General features: G+C 50.7%; 1 protein-coding gene across 5 annotated transcripts in view; it reads left to right on the forward strand.

Moving 5' to 3' along the window:
• The window catches only part of WDR27 (WD repeat domain 27), a 70611-nt gene that overhangs the window by 28945 nt on the left and 28417 nt on the right, over nucleotides 1-13249 (forward strand). The window lies entirely within an intron of this gene.

The raw sequence follows: 13249 nt of genomic DNA on the forward strand, positions 1-13249 counted from the left end.
TAATAGTTAGAATAATACTAGGTTGTTCAGACAATATTCCAAAATTCTAAACATGTTTTCACTCGGAGAAAATTACCAGCAGGGTGAACTCTGTTAAATGTGATGCTGTCTGTCTTTTACGCCTAAGAAGGTTAGCTTGTTTTGTCAGCCATGCTGATGACCTTGTTCCCAAGTGTAATCTGATAGCGTACCTGTATATGGAAAGCTGTTAAGAAATGAGACACGTGATTTGCTTTCTTTTTTTTTTTCACCGAATTCATTTGTTTCTTTAGCTTTTGTTCTTAGATATGTTTTACTTAGATCACCCCTTAAAATGGAATTTAAGAATTTTTAAAAATTTTATTATTTATTTACTTATTTTTTTATTGAAGTCTAGTTGATTTACAATGTTGTGCCTATCTCTGCTGTACAGCAGAGTGACGCAGTTATGCACATATATACATTCTTTTTTAAATATTTTTTTCCATTATGGTTTATCCCAGGAGATTGGATGTAGTTACCTGTGGTATACAGTAGGACCTTGTTGTTTATCCATTCTAAATGTAATAGTTTGTATCTACCAACCCCAAACTCCCACTCCATCCCTCTCCCCACTCCCCCTTGGCGACCACAAGTCTGTTCTCTATGTCTGTGAGTCTATTTGTTTTGTATATAAGTTCATTTGTGTCATTTTTTTAGATTCCAAATATAAGTGATATCATATGGTATTTGTCTTTCTCTGTCTGACTTATTTCACTTAGTATGATAATCTCTAGTTGCATCCATGTTGCTGCAGATGGCATCATTTCATTCTTTTTTATGGCTGAGTAATATTCCATTGTATATATATACCACACCTTCTTCATCCATTCATCTGTCGATGGACATTTAGGTTACTTCCATGTCTTGGCTATTGTGAATAGTGCTGCTGTGAACATAGGGGTGCATGTATCTTTTTGAATTACAGTTTTGTCTGGTTTTTTTTTGTTGTTGGCTGTGTGGTGAGACTTGTGGGATCTTAGTTCATTAACCAGGGATTGAACCTGGGTCCCGGCAGTGAAAGTGCCGAGTCCTCACCACTGGACCATCAAGGAATTCCCTACTAGTATGTATCATCTTATTCCAGATGATTGTACTTGCTGTACTATGCTTCACAACTAAATGATACTTAGATTTTAGAACAAAACCATACTAAGAACAGTTGTGTAAACAGTAAGATTTATTACAGAGATTATAATTTCTCTGTATCCAGGAAGTGGTGAAATTTTAAAGCATTGACTTTTTATGACAGTTTTATGTGTTGTTTAGAAACTATTCATATGAAAAATTAAAGATTACTGATTTATGTCATGCTATAATCTCAAAATTTGCATCCCTCTACCTACAAAATCTTAATAGAAATAATGAAAAAATTATATGTGATGAAGAACATCATATATTTTAATGCTTCAAGCATTTGTTAAAATAATATGCAGTTATATATTTATGAACTTTATTCTAATAGTTTTAAGACTTTCTCATAATCAAGTACACTAATGTGTCTCTAACTTTATTGTCTTATCCTGAAATTATTTTCCTGTTGGCCTTATTTTTTTCAGAAGAGGTTTATCCCCCTCAGCTGATGCTGAGCTGGACAGAGGTTTCCTGGTCCGCTCTGGGTGCATCTTTATTTCCAGTCCCTCCCAAGGGCCTCTGGGGTCCCAGCTCCCTACTAGGTGCCTCCACACCCAGTGGGTTCACTGGATTTTTGATGGGAATGTGTCTCTGTGTATCAGGTTTGAAACAGAACTGAATTTCTTTGTTTTTTAAGAAAAAGAGAACTATTTTTAGAATTACTCAATGTTATGTAATTATCCATTTTCTAAAGCTATTTTATAATATTGTACAGAATATTCATATTGAATACCAAGTATTAAGTGTATGTAGAAATAAATAATTCTGGCAGAATTTTATTTTGTCTGAAAGCATCTTTGAGATTTGTCAGTATCTGTGGTGAGTTCATGAGGTACCAGTTCTGATCAATCAGCAGGGCTGTGGGAAACTTACAGTATGTTAGAAACAGGGTAAGAAGTTTCCTTGCCGTTAAAAGGCACTGATACAATTATGTCTTAGTGGCTTGTCTTTCTTGTCATTCTGTCGTGATAAACAAAAGCACGAAGGAGAAATCTGAGTTGGTTTAAGAGAATCGCCTCCCTGTTTGTGCCTGTCACTGGTCCACAGAGTGACTCGCTCTACGCTGCTGGTTTCTAGGGTCCCGTGGACAGAACTCCGCAGACCGCGTTCCCTGTGGCCTATTGCATCCCCACGTGGGCCGCCTCTTCCAGGTGACGCCCCTCTGGCCAGCACTGTGAGGAGGGCTGACATTTTAGTCCTTGAGTATTTGAAATACACAGTATTAAACATGCTGCAATCCAATATCATTTAAGGAAGGAGAAACACTTTTGTGGTTTTTTTGTGCTTTTAGTGGCCTTGATTTACCCTTTTTGCTAGTATTGTTGGTTTGGCATCAGGTGTGAAACCTCTCCAATCCATAGGTTGTAAACTCATTCCACTTGTGTGAAATTGGCTGTTTTTAAGGAACTGTGTTCTTGTCCATAATGAAATGGCGGTGTTAAAGATTTGCTCCCTCTTTAAACGCGTTTTTATGCAGCTGCTCGGAGCGTCGTAAAGGACCACCCGCTGGTTTTCCACAGTAAAGTCCGGTCATCGGGCTACATGGCTTCCCCGCGGTGAGTGGACCAGCCCGGAGACAGACCAGGGGCCTCGGGGTGCAGGTGCGGGTGTGGACAGAGGCGGACCCATGGATCCCAGCATGCTGCCATCGCAGAAGCGGCAGCAGCAAGCACTTACTGAGTGCTTACTGTGTACGCGCTCTCAAGTCAGCCTGTGGTGCTGGACTGATGATGGTGAGAGTGACAGTCTAGGCGGGTGAGGGGAAGGCTGGCGACCGAGGTCTGGCTGCACTGCCCTGGGAGCACAGCCCTGCTCTGACCTCCCAGCATTAAAATGCAGTGCGTTCGAAACTCGCAGCTCTGTTTGAGCTGGGCTGGGTGGGCCCCAGAGGCGAGGAAATAGGGAACAGCCTGACGTTCGAGAATTCAGGTGCAACAGAGCCTTGAAGTCCCCTGGTTCTGCAGGACCCCTACATTTCGCAGAGGCAGATTTGGCTTTTCCGTATGAAATGCAGACACGCCGCCACTCTCCTCCCACCCCAAATCTTGCCCCTTTATCTGTTCTTAACACAGCGACCAGACAGCCTTCTTACTGGGAAGCCCCAGGGGGCCTCCCCCTCGGAACACAGTCGGGGCCTTTGGGAGGCCCCACCTGTCCCCGAAGACCTCACCTCTCCTGTGCTCCCCTCCTGGCCCACTGTGGCCAGCCCGGCCCCCGGCCTGCCCTGCTCAGGGCTCTGCTCAGGGCTCTGCGCTGGCCCTGCCCTCCCTGGTGTGCTTCCCTGAGGCTCACGTGGGTGGTGCTCAGCAGGGGGACCAGGCCGTCGTCCCGGCTGCTCTTTACAAAAGTTTACATCCTCCGTTCCCCTCACCTGCACGGGCTCCCCCATAGCCCTTTCCTGCCTCACTCCTTTTCTCTGGCCCAACCACCGGCTGGCATGGTTTCACTTGTTATTTGCTCTGTAAACTCCTGGGCCTGGGACAGCGCCTGGTACCTGCCGTTTTCTGGTTTCTCTGACCCCGTAAGACGGTGCCTGATGGGCGGTTGACATCCAGCTTGCGGGGTGAGTTCTGGGCGAGGCGGGGAGAGGGGTGTGCGGCCATCTCCTCCATAAGCTCCAAGGGGGCCTGGCAGGAGGGCTGCACATAGAGGCTTATTCATAGACAAAGAGAAGCTGCAAAATAGCCGCCAACTGTCCCCTGGAGGCCTGGTCTTCTGGTTCCTCAATGGGTTGAGCCCTTCCTCCCCCAGGTGGAGTAGGGCACTCAGGGCCGGGCACTCTTGGCCTCGTGGCAGCACTCTGATGTCAAGTGCATCAGAATGCCTTTAATTCCTTTCTGGGACCTCAGCAATTTTCTCGGTGAAGTTTGGAAGAAGTCGGGAGGCAGTTTTCATCCAGGCAGCTTCACTCTGAGCTCTTCTTTTCAGAAGTAAACATCATTTCTGGTCCCTAGATTTGCTTACAGGTGAGAACATGCCTTTGCTCCCAACCCAGGGTCTGTTGTGCACCAGCACCCCCTCACCCTAACCTCCGTGAGTGCTTGACCAGCCGGCCATCTGTGCAGAGCAGATCCCTAAAGCTTACGGTTATTTGTAACCGTGCTGACTTCCTTCTGTTTTTCATATAATTCTAGCCAAAGAATTTTTTTGAATAATTTTAGGAAATTAGATATGTAGTGTTATCAGTCAACTGAATATTTTTGTGATACTCAACATGCTGGCTTACGGAGTGTGTGATTAAAAAGTGGGCCCTCAAGTTTGAATGTTGGGGGATCTATAACTCATTTCTCCCTTGTTTTAGGGAACTGTTCAAATGGAACGGCTTAGCCGAGTATGCCTCTTAGAGAGGCGTTGAGTGGGCGGCCTGGGCTCAGACCCGCGTCCTGGGCATGACCCTCGGCTCCCAGCCCTCAGGCTTCTCGCTGTAGAAGAAGTCGGGCCACGACGTGAGGCACCCGGTGGGCCCTCGGTGCCCGGTGATGGGGAAACACTGTTGTTACCTGTTTCAGGTTTCCTCACTAGCTGAGAAAACGAGCATCAGGTTAACTGGAGAGTCTGCATTTTATGTGCCGCAAGTGTGGCCCCTCTGGGTATGATTTATAAGGAGCGCCTCTCACGTGTTTAAGCAGGAGGTGGACGGCTGCTGGCCTGTGGCTTAGCCAGCCACTTGTCCCTGGTCTTCAGTGACGATCAGGGACACCTGCTGTTTTTTCAGGTAAAATCTAGAATTTTAGTTCATGTGGATTTATGAGTGGGTCTTGTTACCAAACCAGGTCCGTTTGCCAGACACTGAGATGCCATGGGTTTATTCATGACGAGATGGGAGAGCACATCTCAGATTCGCTCCCCAAGGGTGGGGACTGAAGCCCCCGTAACCATGGGACCCGTACGTCAGAGGCGTTGTCTATAGAGGTGGCTAGGGAGTCAAAGATAAGGCGAGCTTGGTCGGGACGCGTTACCAGTGAGGGTCCTGACCAGCTCTTCCCTCACCTGCTGTTCTGTAGGACGAGCTCAAGGGTTTCTGTTGGTCACCCATTTCTGTTAACCCTGTGGGCATGGTTTCAGGACAGGCTTTTTAATCCTATGGGGCATGGTTTCGGCCTCATTATGGTCCTGTTGTTAGTTGCTAAGTGCATCTCTTGTTCCCTTCAAGACGAGGACAGACTAGAACCATGGCTTGAACTGGGGAATGAAATGATGAGATTTAACAAACCAGATTCCACTGAGCTCCGCTAGACCAAGAAGGGTGAGTGTAATTCGTGAGACCAGAACTGCGGGCATCTTTGTGGCAGGGGCCCCGAAGTTTTGGGGGAGTGAAGTCGTCTTAGAGACAGGACAGAAACGTGGTTTGGAAGTTAGTAGCGTTTGTAAATAAACATTTTTATGAACGGAACAAGGCAAAGAACTTTTCTAAGCAAGTAGGTTTGAGATGAGGGCGATGATGTTAAAATTACGCCACTTTGGCTTTGTAACCGGGACCTGTAGGTTCCTGGCCCTAAACCTTGAGATCTCGCCCCTCTTCGTGAGACTCCTGATGCTGCTTGCTTCAAAACTTACACTTGGTAGGTATTTTAACAACAACTGAAAAAACAAAAAAATCTTTCACTAGTCCGTGTGTTCTTGTGAACTATAGAGGAGGAACCAGGGGTCATGGGGCCCGGGCCGGTGGGGAGGCGACACCTGGCAGTGGATGAGAGCACGCCCCGGCCTCTCTCCGGGTTCCCGGCCTCGGCTCTTCCCAGAGTCTGCAGCCGGCTCCGGACAGAGTGAAGAAGCGGCCCTTCCCAAGGGCAGACCAGGGCCCGGGGGGCGTGCTTCTTGCAGTGTCTCTTTTCCTCACGCACCCAGCCTCCAGCCCACGTAATTCCAGGACGTCCCGTGGCTCCGCCGGGCTCAGTGCCTGTGTCGTGAGTGCGCTCTTAAGGCCCCTCGTGCGCGTACACCGGGCAGCCCCCATGATGGGTGTCCACGGTGATTGCGTTGGTTGTGGACATCTCTCTGTGGATTTTATTGTTGGCAAAAGGGCTTCTGCTGAATTAAGAAAATGCAGTGGATAGTCCAGCTCGTATTTTAAAATGTGCTCTATTTCCTTTTGGAGGAAAAGAGTCATCATTACCCACCTTTCCTGTTATCAGCACAGCATTTTACCCCATGCGGGTAGGTGGTTAATGGACATACAGTTCAGCTTTGAAAATAGGATTGGTCTCTCAGCGCTCACCTGGAAGGCAGGAAAATGGGTTTTTGTTTCCATCATCGTCTAAGAGAAATAAGAAGAGTGTATTCTGGATAATTTGATTGTGGTCAGTATTAGGTGCTAAATTAAAATTCCCTCCTGGAGGACCTGACCTCTGAGAGCACAGGCAGGTGGTGTGTCCCGTGTGAAAACCACGGGTCACAATGATATTTAATTTACTGACGGGGTCTGTGATTATGCTGTAGGCTTCAGAACGTTTCCCACCACACGCAGCTGTCCGGCCCGGGGACGTGGGGAGCCCCGCTCCACGCCTCCTCGTAGCCTGCGCCTGGCGCCGCGCCGACGCGGGGAAGGCTGGGTGGGTCTGAACGCGTCCCTGGGCGGCCCACCCCGTCTCATGTCGGGCTGACGGCAAGGGGTGTAAAGCCAGATCCTGGGGTCAGTCACTTCGTAAGATTAAAGTAATTAAAATTTCATTAAGTATTATGGAATTGTATGAAAACGAATTCTTATAAAAGGATGCAGCTGAGCTGAGAACTCTTGCTTCTGGGTCTTGAGTCCTTCGTCTGTCTGGGCGCTGCTGAGTTGGCCCCCTTCCCGCGGCCCTTCCTGTTGGTGGGGACCTCGCGCCCCGTCCCTGTCCGCCCACCGTCTGTCCTGCCCCTCGCTCGGGCGGGAGCGTCCTCCCTGGGGGAGAGAGGACTGCGGGCCTGGGTTCTGCGTCCTGCGCACCCTGTTTCTAGAGCGCGTCCCCGCCCACACCCGGCACATGGGTCTTCGGAGAAGACGTGTGTGCCACGTGGACACAGAGGAAAGCGCGTGCTGGCTGGGGTCCCTGGGGTCCCGGCGCTCACCCCGAGGCCACGCGTCTGCACAGGCCTCCGGCTCCGCGCTTCGTGTGCCCAGGCGGAGCTTGGAGGAGAAGGTCCCGTTGGGGTCCCGTTGTTGTCACCGGGAGTTGGGGGTCTGTCCTGAGGCGCCGGGCAGGCTCCTTGCGGGGTCTGCTCCGCGGCGCCCCTGCCTGCTTGGGTACCGCAGCCGCGCCGCCGTCGGGAGCCGGGAGGGACGCTAGTCAGTGGTGGGAGGGCTGGGAGGACGAGAGGAGGGTGTCCCGCTCCGCCGTGGATGGCGGGGGGCCCCGCTGAATCCACCGCGCGTGGCCCGCGGCCTCTCGCCGCCTGGGGAGGTGGCGGTGGTGCGAGCGCCCTCGTTTGACGTGCGAGGAAAGGCCGCTCAGCGCGACGGGGGCGCGTCTGGAGGCCCGAAGGGACGGTGTGGGGCCCTCGGCGCCGTCTCTGCGCGGGGGGCGCGGGGGCGCGGCGTCCTGAGGAAGCGCCGAGGTGCCGCCCCTTCTCCGGCCTCGGTGCTTCGGCGAAGCTCCCGGAAACTTACACCAGAGGGCAGCAAAGCCATTTCGGATATTCTGCTGCTCGGTAAATTTCAGCGCTCAGTTTTCTCGAGGTCATGTCGCAGAGCTGCAATGCGCCCTTGTACGTCTTTCCCGGTGTTTCCGTTTCTTCCTGTTAGTTTTCTGACAGGTGTGATGTGGGGATGTTGCAACTCACTGTCTAATCTCTAAATTACCGTCTGTAATTCACACGCCGAGCCCACGTGAGCACAGGCTGCTGGTGGTGAGCCCCTTGCGACGACGGCAAGGATGTCTCCTGGCCTTGCGATTTCAGTCACGAAGTGTCAGACTCGGGAGATCTGAGGCCGTGGGTGGCCCAGGATCACGGCGCCCAGGACGCGGGGCCGGGGCCCTTCCCAGCGCGTGGCAGCGGCTCGGAAGCGCAGCTTTGCTGCAGCACAGGGAACATTGCTGGTTCTCTCGCGCGTGTGTCTCCCCGTCGCCCGCCCGCGCGCGCACCCACCGGAGTCCAGTGGGCAGCCCAGCCCTGCCCTCGTTCCGTTTCGCACCACTTCTCGCAGGACCGCAGTTTTCATTCCCCAGAGTCCAAGAGCCCACCTCCAAGAAGCCTCTGGCCGCACGGCGCACGGGCTCCTCGGCGCGGCAGGCGGTGGCAGCGTCTGCGGGTGATTTAAGGGTGCCCCTCCCCGCCGCCGCTGCGAAGGCCTTTCGAGGTGGTCGCTAGGGCGGGACGGGGCCCAGACAGAAGCCACAGCGCTTCCCGCCGCTTCATCAGGACGGAGCTGACGGGCCGGGCAGCCCAGCGCTGGGCCCGACGGGGCGCGGGACCCCTCGTCTGGACGGCCGTCGCGCCGGCCAGCTGCATGACCTGGGCAGTACTGCCTTTCCCTTCCTGAGCAGATGCTTCTTTTCCTGGCAAAGGAGGGGATGGATGCAGTAAGTGATAACCGGTCCGTTATCTGCAAGTGTAATTATTCTGATGCTGTAATTGCTGGTCAAGCCGATGGGTTACGTCACAGTTCAACACCTTCAGAAACCATATTTAGCCTTTAAATGAAGTAAAATCCACCTCCTTGGGCGTTGGTTCCCCTGGGCTGCTTGGCTCGGAAATGCCTCTGGCTTCCACCGTTGCTTCTTCCTGGACGAGGTGCGGTTCTGGTGTTTTGGATGAAGGTACTAGGCCCTTCCTTCCTGCTCTGTCCCCCTCAGGTCACGACGGAGCAGTGAGCCCTGTCCGCTTCCTGGGACGGACGCTGAAGGTGTGGTCGGTCCGCAGGACAGAGCTGGCACTGCGTCTGGCAACGGTGGCCCCGGGGAGACTGTCGGGCTGCCCGCTGTCCGAGCAGAGCTTCTCCAGGGTCCCCTCTCCCACCCTAACCGGGAGGCCGGGCAGCTGGGCAGCACAGTGACACTGGTCGATGATGGTTCAGGACTTTCTTCTGTGTGTGCGTGCGTGTGCGTGCGTGTGTGCACATACGTGACATGCATGCACGCACAGCACACAAGTGCATACATCTGTGCACATACACACGTGCGCACAGTTAAATAGGCCTTTCGTTTGTGTGGCCTAAAAATGACAGAGCGATTAATACTAAAACACTGGAATAATTTAAATATAAGTTCAATGTGATTTTATAGTACAGGTGAAAATATGCCCAAGGGATACTATGTGGAGGAAGTACCTTCTGGGGAAAAAAATGCCTTGTTTCAGTGAACTTATAGGAGATCATTTGGCAATAGAATGGGAAAGGGGGGCAGGAAGACGACAGGAAAAGAGGTGATGACAGGAGACGCGGCTTCGATTCATCAGATTATGTGCTGGCAAAAAGCAGATTTTCAAGAAAGCTGTTAGCATTTATTTTCTATGAGTCTTGTTGTAAAAAGGGACTGAATCCTGGGGAAACTAATCAGGAAGGGAAAGTTGGTTAGTTCCCAGGCCTCTGCAGGGCGAGGCGCTCGGCAGCAGTGAAGAGAGAGGGAAATTGTTTTAGGCCCTTAGTCCTGTCAACTTCTACCCCGTGACATGGGCTGTGCAATGAGGCAGCAGACACCTGACGGCTATGTTTTAAAACAGGTTTAGAATTTTGGCTTGAATATGTTTACTGCCCAGTTAGAGTTTTTAAAAGGCCAGAATTCAAAACACTCATTACAGTAAAATTTTAATCATGTAACATCTTTTAGAAAGTCAGGAAGAAGAACCAAAAACTAAGCTGGTTCTAACAAAGTACATTCTATACATTTAGAATAAATAGATGTTTGGTGTTAAGATGAAAGGATTTCATATTTAGAGCAGTAGAGTTTTTATTGACATTTATTTTGTTAGTAATGATTACTGATTTTCATTGCAGGGCAAAGACACATTTCCTAAGCCTGTACAGTCTGTGCAGTTTTATTACATAGATGCATTTATTTTGTCGTCCTCGGCCTTGAGTTTCAGCTGCTTGAGCATCACATCGACACCAGCAAAGGCGCCGTATGAAGGCAGTCGCCTCCTCTCAGGCCTGTCCTCTCTGGACTTGGGGCGCAGCATTCCAACAAGGAGTTATGTGTAAATAAAGTGTTTACATTTACAAACGCCATCCAAAATGTGATAATAGCCTCCAGTTACCAGAAATCCCCCTTCTCCACACGTGGAGCTTCCCTGTAGGGCCGTCCCTGGGCTTGGGGTGATCTTGCCAGTGGCTGGGGCTCAAGAAAGGGGGTCATCACCCTGGTTCAGCAACATATTTAACTCATTTCGTATGTAGAACCATTACTGTTTATAATAAGTTGAAATTACGGAATATTTCATATATATCCACAGATGTACGTGTGTGTGGGCTACTAAACACCTGCCTGGCCACACCTAACTTTGGCAGATATTAATGCTTTACTGTCTTTGTTTTCAAAACTTTTTGAGGAAATGAAACCTTGCAGAGAAGATTGGAGGCCTCCCCTCCGAGCCCCTTTCCCCCCTTTCCTCTTCCCGAGACCAGCGTGCTCGCTTCCTGTCCCTGCTCTGTCTTTGCTGCGCATCCAGGTGTCCTTGTGGTTTGATGGAGCGGTCGCGTGTGACGTGCTTTTCGTGCTTATGGCCGCGCTTGCGAGCGTGGCTGCTGTCCGTGGGTTTACCTGCTGGGACGTGTCAGGCGACAGGAACGCGCCACAGCTCTTCCCGGTTCCCTGGTGACGGACGCCTGGCTTGTTTCCGCCTTTGCCTTGTTCCAGTGGTTCTACCCTGGGTCACCTCCCTGATCATGTCTGGCGGCGGGCCTGTGGGGGGCGCTTGGACATCTCCAGACTCGCCTTCTCCAGCTGCTCCGCGCCCGTCGGGGGCGGGCTCGCCCTTCCCTGGAAGGCTGTGTCCGGGGTCTCTCCTGTCCTATGTTCTGCAGGGTTGGGGTCCACCAGCCGACTTCCTTCCTGTTACCGACTAGCCGCTCACCGTGTTCACACCAGTGGCGTTTCCTGGCGGGGGGAGGCTCAGTGATTCCACCCGGAGCTGCCCACCACCCCCTGCTGTGTGGGTCTGTCCCACTGCTTCTCACTCTGTAGAGCAAGGTGGCTGCTGTAGCTCCAGGCATCGTGTCCGTGTTTCTCACAGCAGGATGGAGGGGAGACCTGGTTGGGCCTGCACGCCTGGGACCCCCAGGAGCACGCTGGGTGTCAGGGTGGCGCTGGTCTTAGGGATGTCTGGGTTTGTATGTAAACATCAGACTGTGGCGAGTCACGCCAGCTGTTTGCCTCTTACCCTCCCCCTTCTCTCACTTTGGGCCTGACTCGTGGTGGGCACACAGCGTGGTGGGCCGCGCGCACTGAGGACGCCTCGGCCCTGGTGCAGGTGTGGGGTTGGGCTGGGAACGCCTGCGCCCTAACCCGCCGCCGGCAGGGGTGTCTGCACACCCCTTGGTCACATGACTCTTCTTCCGAGACCCTTTCCTGGGCTGTTCTGTCCAGGCTGAATGGCTGCCCTCGGCCTCCTTAGCCGTCCCGCTGGCTCCGGGCAGGCTCGCAGCAGGAGGCACGGGGGTTTGTGGAGACTCTGCAGTCATCAAGCTTCATTCCCAAACCGCCCCCGCGACTTGGCCCGTCTTGTCCCTTGAGTCTGCGTGTGGCCCTTTCTCCGGGGACTGGGGACTGGTTCCCTGAGTCACCCTCCCTGGGCCTGAGACCGAGGCCCTGCATTCTGTGTCACCCCTCTGGGGGCCCACTCTGTGCCTGGCCCTGCCTGTCACGGCCCCAGACCCCCGCCTGGCATTTACCTGCCTGTGGACGGGATGGGCTGATGGCCTGCTTCATCCTCACCTCAACTGCCCGAGAGGTTCGGACACGGAGCCCCCGACTTTGGCCGATCGCCCACCTGTACCTGCGTGTGCTCTGTCCTCGCCCCCCCGGGCCATGATCACGTCCTGGGGTTGCTAGTGGGTTCCTTTCCTTTATGGAATATTGTTATGAGGTTAAGATCATATGTTTATTAAGCCAATGCTAACTACTTATGTTACCCTTTAGAAAATACTAAAAACTTAACGTTTAAATGGAAATAAAGATAACTTATAACCCACTGGATGTCTCCTTAAGTATACAAAATTATTTTAGAATTAGGAGAAAAATTTGTTTTCTCATAGATAGGGATGAATTCCATTTGGCTATATATTAAACTAATATTTTTTCATGAAGTTTTACTAAAGGAAAAACTAGAGTTACCCAAAGGATAATTTAGGTACTCGACTTGCTTATTCCTTTAGTGTTAGTAAAATATGATTATTAAGTGGCATGAAAACTTTTTTTTTATTTTCAAGTTTTTTAAAGGTAGAATCTTTAGCTGTAGTGAAAGGGAAACAAAATGATGGATCATATTTCATTCTCTTCCAGGTATAAACAGAAGAGCAGATGCACACCTGTTTCAGGCTCTCCATGACAGATGCAGCAGCAGATTACTAGCTTATCAGCAGCGAATGATTTTTATTCCTGTACCCTTTCTCCTGCTGTCCTCCCGCCACACCCTTACCATTGCCCTTCCAGCAAAAGCATGTGCTGAGGGTCCAAGCTCCAGGCTTGGGCTGAGCGCCGGGAACTCGGGGAGCTCTTAGTCCTTTGTGTAATGGCTTCATCTCAGTAGTGAAAAGAGCCTCAAAGGAAAAATAAAACTGGAAGCAGTAGAGCATATGACATATAGCAGGGTGATATAACCTGATGCTTCTTCTGGTCTATTAAATAACATAGTAATTTAGTACATTTAAAAAGTAAACTGCTACACTTAGTATGTGCATCCTGTGATGAATTGAACAGTTTACCCCATGTCATGTGGAAGATGGCAAAAATTATAGCAGTTGCTGTTGAATAGGAAATTGATTCCAAAACTTTAAGTTTTGAGCTTTTGTGGCTAACATCATGATTTTAAATTAAAGAGCACTGGTTTTAATTTATTTAGAAGCAAAGCTCTGAGCTTCAGAAACTCATTTTATACACTTCTAATTTATTCAAAGGTCTAAGTCAAATTCTTTTGAAAAGTGTTATACTTGAAATTTCAGAAGGACTGATACAAGGTGTTACAG

Source organism: Balaenoptera acutorostrata, chromosome 14, assembly GCF_949987535.1.
Source record: "Balaenoptera acutorostrata chromosome 14, mBalAcu1.1, whole genome shotgun sequence".
Taxonomy (NCBI): domain Eukaryota; kingdom Metazoa; phylum Chordata; class Mammalia; order Artiodactyla; family Balaenopteridae; genus Balaenoptera; species Balaenoptera acutorostrata.